Source organism: Castor canadensis, chromosome 11, assembly GCF_047511655.1.
Source record: "Castor canadensis chromosome 11, mCasCan1.hap1v2, whole genome shotgun sequence".
NCBI lineage: Eukaryota > Metazoa > Chordata > Mammalia > Rodentia > Castoridae > Castor > Castor canadensis.
Window position 1 is genome coordinate 99,738,056 of NC_133396.1, and position 12,177 is coordinate 99,750,232.

Below are 12,177 nucleotides of genomic sequence, written 5' to 3' on the forward strand. Positions count from 1 at the left end.
GCATGAGACCCAAGTTCAAATCTCTCCCCCCCCTAAAAAAAAATACACCTTCCAGGAATGAAGACTCATCATCATCATTATGGATTATAAACTCCAAGTCTTTACCAACTTCCAATGGAAACATTCTTCATAGTCAGGTCCTGCACTGCAGGAAGTACCTCTCTGATGATGCAGACCATTTAAATTGCACTCTATAAACTCAGACATGTGTCTCCATGTAAGTACAACTAACTGAGAACAGGCTTCAGTGGACATGGTTCTACAGTTAAATGTTTGGTGGGTGGTCTCAGGAGATTCTAGTGAAGAAGTCAGCTCCTTGCGTCTCATGAACAAAAAATTGGACAGAGACATAGACTGGAAAGAAGGAGGCAAGTGTTACTGAAATTGAAAGGAAGGTATAGGTGGAAGGATATACAATGAGAATGCAGTGGAATCTAGCCACATAACTCCAGAGCACTGATCTTAAGCAGAGCACCAGTGACTCACGTCTGTAATCCTAGCTACTCAGGAGGCAGAGATCAGGATTGCAGTTTGAAGCCAGCCTGGGCAAATAGTTCCCAGAAACCCTATCTCAAAAAAAACCCTTCACAACAAAAAGGGCTGGTGGAGCGACTCAAGGTGTAGGCCCTGAGTTCAAACCTCAGTACCGCAAAAAAAAAAAAAACTAAACAAAACTGTTATTTGTTCAACAGACAATTTATAAGTTGTAAGGGAGAACTAATTTGGGCAGTTTCTGCAGGAGGGGCTTAGGGTAATTGACAGGTTTGATTGACAAGGTCTTGTAACACAAGTTGGAGTATTCTGCTCATGCGCTTATGCTGATTCCCTGGTTTTTAACTATGTGTATGAGATGCGACCAATATTCGTAAGGTCTTAAATAGAGGGCTTTACCTGAGAAGTCAGATTGAGAGCAGACTTCCCTTTATAGGGCATATGCCATTTTCCTTTCTGAACTGGCCAAGCGACTCCCTGGTTGAACTGCAGAAGAATTTACAACTGCAATTCTGACCACAAAACTATTACAAGAAGGGATGTAAGTGGGCAAGGAGGAGTCCAGCATGGAGTGAGGCAGGTTCAGTCCTATGATGGTGTGTGTGTGTGTGTGTGTGTGTGTGTGTGCGCACGTGCGTGCTTCCTGTTACTAGCCTGCCTCAAAAGTAATTAGCAGATGGTCAGGTTTGGAAAATGTGAGAGCCTGTAGTATCATACCAGTAATTCACAGCTGGACACCCTCTGGTATCCAGCCATAGTATTGTGATGGTATCTGGGTTGCTTCCAATTACAGATACAAATTTGGAATCAAACACTCCTGGCACATAAAATTACATAACAGTCTAGCATTAGCAGTAAGCCCAGCAACTGAAAAATCAATATGGTTATCAACATGGGGAGATTTTTTTCTGGTGAGCTGCAAGTTCTGACTGTGCCCTCTTCAATGCAACCTACACTGCATGGGTTTGGATAAAGCTGGGCCTTCTTGCTGTATCATCCCATGGTGAATGAGCAAAGAAAGGATCAGAGAGAGACAAAAGAGGGCCAAACACATCTTTTTATAAGAAATCCACTGCAGTAGTAAGCCCACGCCATCATGGTGATTACGTTTCCAACACATGCTTTTGGGGGCACAAATTCAAGCAATGGCACTAAGCGTGTCACATAATTCAGAAACTATAAGAGAAAAGTTTTATTCATTGATTCATCCAACAAATATTTAGTGCATTGTTCTAGTCCCTGATATACACCCGTGAATAATGCAAACCCACTGCCTGCAATGAGCTTACATTTTAGTATCTATATAAAAATCTGAGCAAAAAAAATACATAAGATGATTTCATATAATGATCGATAACATAGAGGAAATAGAAGAGAAAGAGTGGTGGGGGAGGATTGTCAGGGGAGGCCTTGGTGATAGGGGATATTGGAAAGAATTCACCAGATTCCACATAGCGTACTTGCATAAGGTACAGTAAGAGAGAATACAGGCAACCATTGGGAGGTTTCACATGCAAGCTCCCCAGAGAACTTACTGTCACCAGACTTGACTCACATTTGATGTTTGGATTGAACCACCAAGATCCATGCAAGAAATTTGTGTTGAGAGAACTAGCTAAAAGCAAACGTTCCCAAAGGGGTTCTTATACAACTCAGGTCATTTGATCAAGCCAGACTATCTCATTGGTTAGCTCATTGAAAACCTATCAGAAAAAAAACTAACCCTGGAGACCACCAGTCAAGTTTTGACTTGCAATAGCACGTCATTGTTGAGGATGTGCCATTTCCCAGTTCCTGGACTGGGAAATAATGGAGCTTACAAAGGTTCTCCATGGTAGGAGCTTGCACAGCCTCTCCTACTCTCATTCTTCCCAGCACCAGGTATCTTGACTTTTGTTCTCACATCTCCTTGAAGAATACAATCTGCTGTGTCTGCATACCAGCCCCCTGATGCAAAACTAGATAAAGTACCAGAACTGTTAGGAGACTCCCTGATGCCAGATTAATCACTACCTTAGATAAAGTGTCCTGCATGCCTTGATGATTCCAGAACTGATGTGTCGTAATTAAGCTTCTATAGCCTTAGGAAAATTAGCCCACCAAACCTCATTCCTTTTACCTTGCATCAAGAATTGTTAAAGCTTGATTTTACCTGAGTCTTTTCCTTGTACTGACCTATAAAATAACCACTCTGGCTCAGATAGGTGCTCATGTTTCCCATCAGGAACGTGCAGCCCTCGCATCCCCAGCTTTTCTGTTTTATGTCTGTATGTCTGTGTGTGTCTTATTTCTCATTCCCCCGCTGCTCTTAGTCAGGTTCACGTGGCATACCCACGCAGGTCACAGGCAAGTGGCACCCATTTTTGGGGCCTGACTACAGGAGAACTCATTGGACAAGGCAAGGGAATGCTCTCCGAAGGATGCGTCCACAAGGAAAATAAGGTAAGGGAAAAGCACAATTCTGAATATAGTCAGGAGTAATAAATATGGGACAAACTGGATCAAAAGAAAGAAATCTCTGTGTATGGATGCTTAAAACTAAAGGTAAATCTAAAGTCTTCAATGTCTTAAGAGTGCACTCAAAATTAATGTAATTGTTTTGTGTTCCATTGTGTAAATTTTGTGTATGGTTATTGTATTAATGTAATTGTTTTATGTTTCATTGTGTAAGTTTTGTGTATGTCTATGATATGATTAATTTATTAGAGACAAACATCTAATAGCTATGATAACAGTCTTATTAAAAACTGAGACGGACCTAAAACACTTTCCTAAAGTTGACTCTTGCATCAGCTGTTAAGCTGCCCAAAATAAGTCCTAAAAGATCAGAATGGGACACTTCTCAATCTGCTCCTAAAAATTAAAAAAAAAAAAAGTAATCAATGTACTTGTGGCATGTTCCTTACATGTTCTTGAGCTCTTGAACCTATGCACACTTAAATTGACATTTATGGCATGCCTAATTTAAAATCTTTTTTATGTACATGCATATTTAAACATCTTTAGGAGGATTCTTATTATAAAATTAATGTAAAGAAACTCAAGACTTCTGTTATCTTCTCTTCCCCACCTCTTCTGCTGTTATTTTTAAGAAAAAACAGTTTTTCAAAGGTTATGTCAATCAGGTCTAGCTAAACTACAGGCATTATGGACAGTAACCTTAATCTGTTTCATTTCATCAGAAGTAATTTACATTCAATTATTTTATAATTAGCTCTATTAACAGAAGGTGTCTTTAAAAATAAGTCTAATTGAAGAAACAATTTCATTTAAATTTAAAAGTATTATAAAAGTTATTGTTTAAATACAAATTACAAAGTAAACAGGTAGAAAGGATATAGATAGGTATTGAGTGTATTTTGGAGGAAAAGTTAAAGGAAAAAAGGAATGTTTTTGGATGAGAAAGGATTTTGTAAAGAAGGGTTTGTCCTAAAGATTGTTCCAAATATGGAGAGGAGGGATAAGGACAAACCATCAAAGGGTTTAGAATGTTATCTGAAGGTCTGAGTAAGTTTTATAAGTGTTTAATAAAAGCTTTGGTATATGATAAAGTTGACTATAATCTAAGAGTTGCCTAAAAGAATTTTTTTAGGGTCATGTCAGACTAAAATCTAATTCTCCATGTTCATAAAATAACAAGGCTATCTTAATATTATTCTGCTCTGAGTAACATCTACAAAAATTGTTACAGGGAAAGATTTTATCAAAGTAATTACTTGTGTTTTCTATTGATCTTGTCAGGCTTTAAATACTACTAAATCAGAGTTCATTTACATATATGCTCATGCAAAGGTCTCTTAAATGACCACCTTATAACTGTGCTCTGTGTCTATACTCTATCTAAATATGGTACAAACATTTGCAAAGTTAAACGTGTCAGTTTATGTAAAATGATGAGCTAAAGCTCTCTTTTACCCAAATGCATTACATTTAGCTGACCAGCTAAAGTTCTTTATCCAAAAGCGTCACATCTAAACTTTGACATATAATATACTTAATGAAACTTTTGGCAGGTGTGCTGTTTATAATCAGCAACATTCAGAAAAACCTTGCCATTTGAGCAATGCTGCTACTTAAAACCTGGCCTATATTAGTTTTAGTCAAATAAGTGTTACTGTATATGTATAAAATATAACTGTACATCAAAAAATAAGGCTATTTGGGATCACAGGCATTGGCCGCCTAACCTGAAGAGATCTAAAGTTATCGATGCTAGGCTTTTACAAGCTTGTGTCCATGTTTTCCTAATTGTAACAAGGAGCATTAGTGCTGCTGTTTTAATACTATCAGTCATACTTATTTTCCTAAAAATGCAGTCTGCAATGGAAATAACTAAATGTCTGACAATTCCCAAACTACCTTTCAGTATTTTAACCATGGCTATTCTAAGTCTTTTCATTCTCAGTCTGGGTCCTTTTTCAGAGCATTTGCAATTACCCAGTACCTATTTTCAATTGAGTTGGCCTTCTAAATATTTACTTTTGTTGGCTTTTTTGAAAACCTTTAACTGTTGTCTGTTGACATTCTGCAGCATTTTTAAGTTGTCAGGATATCATCTATAGTCCAGACAGAACTAAAAATGGATGCCAGGTAAACCCACTTCTTCTAAACTTCCTTTGTTGCTTATAATTTGGCCAAATGGGGCCTTAGTATAGCTCCAGATAAGGCATAAAAACAATCTCCCTTTTCATATTGGGACAGCTTATTGAGGAACAGACTATCTGCGCCCCCCAAAATAGAAATCCTTAAAGATAATTTAAAAACTTTAAATGATTTTCAAAAATTATTAGGTGATATAAATTGGCTATGTCCTGCCTTAAAACTTACACCTGTGAACTGTCTCCTCTCTTTAAAATTTTACAGGGAGATACTCAACCATCTTCTAGATGTCTCACACCAGAAGGGTGTATGGCCCTGGCCGAGGTTGAACGAGCTATTCATAACTCTCAGAGAATTCGTGTTGATTATTCTCAACCAATACAACTTCTTATTTTACCTACTACAGGTCTACCCATAGGAGTTCTTTGGCAAACTCAGAGAGTACTAGAGTGGCTACATTTACCTCACTCCCCTGCTAGAGTCATCACCCCTTACTGTAATATGATAGCAAAATTAATAGCCATGGGATGTTTTTGCACTGTACAACTGCTAGGACTAGGACCATTCCTTATTATTGTCCCATTTACCAAGGAACAACAGGCTTGGTTATGGCATACTGATACCATGTGGCAAAATGCATTAGCAAACTTTACAGGACAGCTTGGAGAACATTTGCCTTCCTCTAAACTTCTTAATTTTGCTTCTCAACATGCTTTTATATTTCCACACAATATCTGTGAGGATCCCATGCCTCAGGCTCTTGTGATTTTTACCGATGCTCCAGGTTCTGGAAACGCTGCTTACTTTTCTCTCAAAGACAAAAGGTTGTACAAATGGGTTCTTCCAGTGCTCAGTGTGCTGAGCTTCAGGCAGTTGTATTGGCTTGTCAGGACTTTGCTCATGTTCCTTTTAATTTGTTTACAGATAGTGCATATGTTTATGGTGTACTTAAGACTATTGAAACTGCTTATATAGGTTAGGACCTGCTAATGATGAACAGCTGTTTCATCTCTTCCATGAGTTAAGGGCTTTCTTACAACAACACCAACATTCCTATTTTGTCGGCCATCTCCAGTCCCACACTGGCCTTCCTGGGCCATTGGCAGAGGGCAATTGCCAGGCTAATGCCTTGGTTTCTTGATTAATTTTAAGGTGGATACCTCATCACCAGTAAAACAGGCCATACAAAGTCATTATCAGTTCCACCAAAGCCCAGAGCTCTTTGTAAACATATTCATATCACCCGAGAGCAAGCTTGTCAGATTGTTAAGTCATGTTCAAAATGTGCTCCTCATTTGCCTGTGCCAGTGAGGGAGTTAACCCTCGTGGTCCTCATCCTCTATCACTATGGCAGATGGCTGTTACTCACATTCCATCTTTTGGATGACAGCGTTATGTCCATGTTGTTATTGATACTTACCCTGGTTTTGTTTTTGCCTCTCCAAGATCAGGAGAAGCAACACACCATGACACAGATCACTGTTTAGCCGCCTTTGCGGTGATGGGCAAGCTTCTCCATATTAAAACTGATAATGGCCCAGCTATACATCTACTGCCTTCAAGGCTTTTTGCTCCTCCTACAAAATTCTTCATACCACAGGCATCCCCTACAATCCACAAGGCCAAGCTATAGTAGAACGAGCTCACCAAACTTTAAAACCTCAGTTATAAAATCTTGTCGGCCACTCAAATTAACAAAGCTCTTTTTACTTTAAATTTTTTAAATTGCTCTGAATCTGGCTTTACTCCAGCTGTAAAACATGGGGAACATTGTAATAAACAACATTTGCCACAGGTATTGTGGAAAGATGTAATGACTGTGGCCTGGCAAGGACCTAGCCTGCTTTTGTTATGGGGCTGAGGCCATGCTTGTGTTTTTCCTGAAGGTGCAGAAAGCCCAATCTGGGTATTCTCATGGTTCGTGAAGACCCATGGAACCCATCAACCATCAAATGCAGAAGCTCCACCTGACAAGAAGAGGAGAGGATCCCAAGCCCGCCCAAAACCAAACTAACAGAGATCCTATCACTGAAAGTGATAAGGAACCACTCTTATCGGTCCTACAAGAGGCAACATCATCACCTTGACAAACACAGTAAAACAACCTGGGGATCTACTCCCCCAATTTGGAGCCAAATAAAATGCTTGGTGGATATGGCCAAAAATGCCATTAAGGGGTGGGGACAGGAAGAAACTCCTGCTGTTCTTCTGCTAGCTATGATTACCTTCATTAGTCAACAGGTAAATGCGGCAGAAGCCCAGAACTCAGTACATTGGGCTTTTGTGCCTCATCCACCTCTCTTCATGCGGTTACCTGGAAAAGTCCTTCTATAGCAGTTTCACTAATGACTCTCAGCTGGTAGAAGATCACTCCAGTGGACACCTGGTTCCTACTTTCACTAATTATAAATTTATAGGACAAGCTGTTGCTTTACCCATATGTCAAGGAAATTTGCCTTATTGTCTCCCTCTCATGCCTATGTGGAAAAGTGCTCTGTTTTGGAATGATATTCAGTTTCTTGATTAAAAAAAAACAAAACTAGAATTGTTTGGCTTTAATGCCACTGAGCTCTATAATGCTACACAATGGCCTCACACTCCCTGCTGTCATGACAAACGCAATCCCTGGCACCCCCCTAAGGGAGCCTCATGGGAACAATGTACATTTGCTTCTCCAATGACTATTAACGTTACAGGCTTTAAGCTTGTGTATTGGTCTTATAAGGCACTTTTGAAACTAATATTATGGGGTATTGGACCTCCCCTCTTGTGGGACCAGATGCATATATCTGATTGCATATATCAATCAGATATATGCAAACTCGGAGCTGCTACTGCTAATACCAATCTAACTAGCCATTCAGGCAGCTCTGTTGTTAAAGGTTTGCAAGCTTGTGTTCAACATTCTTTTGCTTTATTGGCTGGATCAATCAACAGCTCTAAAAATAGAATGATTTTTGATATCTCTTGCTCTAATTGCAATTTAACCTCATGTGTGGACAATTACATACATGGCAGCCTACTTAGAGTAAAACAAAGCCCCTATATCTTGGTACCTACAAATTTCATGGGACCATGATATCATGATAGAGGACTACAAGTTGTCAAAGAAATAAAATCATTATTACCAAGAGAAAAAAGATGTGTAGGGCTTTTGGTAGCAGGCATTGTGGCAGCCATCACTGCTATTGCCACCATGGCTACCACTGCAGTAGCCCTCTCCCAAAGCATTCAAAATGCTCATTACGTTATTACCTTGACACAAAATGCCAGTTATGCCTTTCAATAACAAGTTGCTATAGATGAAAAAATTGATATCCGCTTATATTCTCTAGAAGCTGCTTTGCTGGCTATGGGAGATGAAGTTCAAATGCTGAAATTCCATCAAGATTCACTGTGCCATGCAGGCTTCCAACACATTTGTGTCACTGCAGCACCTACAATGCCACGGACTTCCCATGGAAAACTCGTTAAAGCACATGTCATGGGAGCCTGGGAAAATAACAATGATTCCCTTAACCTACAAGCCTTAAGATGGCAAATTTTAGCCATGCATTGAGCACACGATCCAGTGGCTGCTTCTGCAGATATAGCAAAAACTATTTTAGATGAATTGCAAGGATTTAACCCTTCTAATACTCTGAAATATTCATTCTGGTATTTCATTGGCATTGTATTATTAATGATTTGTTGTTTTTGCTTACTTTCAGTTGGAGCTCGAAAGATCAAAAGGTGACTCTTCGGATTAAACATAGAAATCCATCAGGAGCTTTTAAGAAATAGAGTAGGGGGAGATGTTGGAGACCAGGCATGAAACCTGGACTGGGAAATAATGGAGTTGCACAGCCTCTCCATGGTATGAGTTTGCACAGCCTCTCCTACCAAATTTTTCCCAGTACCTGATGTCTTGACCTTTGTTCTCACATCTCCTTGAAGAATACAACCTGCTGTGTCCACATACCAGCCCCCGATGCAAAACTAGGTAAAGTACCAGAACTGTTAGGAGACTCCCTGATGCCAGATTAATCACTACCTTAGATAAGGTGTCCTGCTTGCCTTGATGATTCCAGAACTGATGTGTCGTAATTAAACTTCATTAGCCTTAGGAAAATTAGCCCACCAAACCTCATTCCTTTTACCTTGAATCAAAGAATTGTTAAAGCTTGCTTTTACCTGAGTCTTTTCCTTGTACTGATCTATAAAATAACCACTCTGGCTCAGATAGGTGCTCATGTTTCCCACCAGGAACGTGCAGCCCTCGCATCCCCAGGTTTTCTGTTTTATGTCTATATGTCTGCGTGTGTCTTATTTCTCATTCCCTGCCGCTCTTAGGTTCACGAAGCATACCCACGCAGGTCAGGGGCAATCATAAATCCCACAACTAAGAGTGATTAGTTCAGCTAAGAGTGAAACCTAGCCACCCAGGAGTCCCCCAGAGATAAAGATACAACAGAGCTTTTCCAGCCAAGCTGTAAATCAACTCATCTTGAAGCTGACCGACCTCAGAATCTACAAGAAACAGCACATCTGGAGATGCAGGAAGTTAGTCTCTGGGTAGTACCACAGGGATGAATGAAGTCATTTATCACTTGATCTGCTCAAGATTTAAATCCCAAGGAAACAGTGTCTGATTGGCCCAGATTCAGGTAATGTGTTCTACCCAGGAATCAAGAATGGAGTCAGTCCACTTACTCACAGACACCGAGAGTGCAGATACAGCTATTTTGCCAATGTAAAATTGTGCTCTGTTACTAAATAAAGGGGACGTTAAAGCTGGGTAAAGAGCAGTAGCACAGTTCACTATAATCAGAATGGCGAGAATGCCAAGATGGACAAGAGTATCAGGAAGCGTTCATTCTAGCATTGTATGAAAATTTTGAAACATTTAAAATATGGGTTTAGAGGCACCTTCTCTTGGGACTCCCCCAACTCTTGGGGCTCTACTCTCTGACTTTACACTTTTCCATCTCAATAAACTCTCTTGTTTTACGATTTTCTCATTGTCTGTGAAATTCATTCTTTGGCTTCATAGGACAAGAAGTCTGTCTAAGTCCTACACAAATCTTGTGTTCCAAATTTGGTGTGTCACCAGGAATTGCAGTGTGAACCAGGAACTCTAGAGATTCCACTGACTTCAGAACTTCATCAGAAGTGATCCTGGCTGAGAGACCGTTAATAAGAGCATTGAAGGGTGGTAAAAGAACTAGCATCATCATTTTGCATGGGAAGAAGTTAATAAAGATGCCCTCGGCAATAGGAAAAGTGCCTGGCCTCAAGACCTTAGACCTTCAAAATAACCAAATTCGTAGTGTGCCAGCCCACATCTGGAATCAGCAGATTTGGTCTCTGCCACACTCCTCTTCCTGGAGGCTGACATCTACAAAGGGACTGGAACCCTGGATCTGCTTCTCTACCTCGGAAGCTCACATCTGGAAGTCAACTTGAAGATCCAGCAGAGGCTGTTCACTCTGAGGACTGTCCTGAAACTTTTGCATATGGAATGAAGAGACATGGATGTGTAGGAAGGCAGTTTCTTTTCAATTTCCTATCGTTTGCTAAAACTTTGAAATGTTGTGTTGGCAAGGAATAGAAAGCAGAGGACGTTCATTTTTTTTTCTGAAATAGTTTTTTAAAAGAAGGTAATATTTTAAATAAAGACTACCCTTTTTAAAGACAAAAAATTGAATATGGGTTTAATAAAATATATTATGGTATTTATACCATGGAGTACTATATAACCCTATAAAAGAAAGTAATTTCTTAGAAAGAATGCTGCAATATACTTTTAAACAAAATGTGCCAAATGCACAATCATAAGGAAAGCATGATCCCATGTACAGTCTTTTTAGTAGTAGTAGTAGTAGTAGTAGTAATTTCTGGCGGCACTGGGGTTTGAACTCCTGGCCTCACACTTGCTAGGCAGGCACTGTACCACTTAAGCCATTCCACCAGCGCCCCCCCACCCATGTATAGCCTTTTTAAAACTATTAATCTAGCTGGATGATGGTGGCTCATGCCTGTAAACCTGCTACTCAGGAGGCAGAGATCAGGAGGATCGAGTTTCAAAGCCAACCCAGGCAAATAGTTCATGAGACCCTATCTCAAACCCTTCACAAAAATAGGGCTGGTGGAGTGGCTCAAGGAGAAGGCCATAAGGTTAAGCCCCAATACTGAAAAAAAAAAAAAACCCAACTATGAATATATTAAATATACATAAACTCCAGAAATGTACACCAAACTTCAACCATGCCTATTCATTAAAAGGAGAAAAGGATTAAGGGGAGTGAGGAAAAAAAGGAAACTTTTACTTTTTCTTTTTTATATCTCTGTACTATTTAAACAATGAGCATGAATTTTTTTGCCCAAGTGTTTTCATAAACATACAAAAAGATACAATGTGATCTAACTTAAAATATACAAGCTTGGGCTGGAGGCATGGGGCAAGCTGTATCTTGCCTTCCTACCTATCGCCATGCAGGAATATGGATTGATAAATGTCAGTATTAATTATTTCTGGTTTGTGGATTTATACGTGACATAATTTTTTCTTTTTTGCTTATCCACATTTTAATTTTATAAAAATAATTTATCCTTAGTATAGTGAAATAATTTACATATAAATGGAAGGAAAGAAGATGCTACTATGTAATTTTTAAATAAAGGAATTAGCCAGGTGTTGATGGCTCACTCCTATAATCTTTCTACTTGGGAGGCTGAGATGGGGAGGATCCCTGTTCAAAGCCAAACAAAACAAAAAGCCCACAAGACTCCATTTCAATGGAAAAAAGCTGGGTGGAGTGGCTGTGCACCTGTCATGCCACTAATGGTGGGAAGCATGAAATAGGATTACAGTTCAGACTGACCTGGACAAAAAGTGAGACCCTATCTCCAAAATAACCAGAGCAAATAGGGCTGATGGCATAGCTCAAGTGGTAGAACACCTGTCTAGAAAGTGTGAAGCCCTGAGTTCAAATCCCAGTACTGCCAAAAATAGAGGAGCATACATTGTAAATGTAAATGGGAAAAGAAAATATATGAACAGGAAATCACAAAAGGAGAAGTATAAAATGGCTAATAATCTTAAAT

General features: G+C 39.5%; 1 long non-coding RNA gene across 1 annotated transcript; it reads left to right on the forward strand.

The window, feature by feature from the left end:
* The first annotated feature begins 2,467 nt into the window (after positions 1 to 2,467).
* LOC141413881 (uncharacterized) lies at positions 2,468 to 10,721 on the forward strand. The gene is made up of 3 exons (XR_012438856.1): positions 2,468 to 2,934; positions 6,978 to 7,332; positions 8,802 to 10,721. It is a non-coding gene; the product is annotated as an uncharacterized lncRNA (long non-coding RNA).
* Positions 10,722 to 12,177: the final 1,456 nt, after the last annotated feature.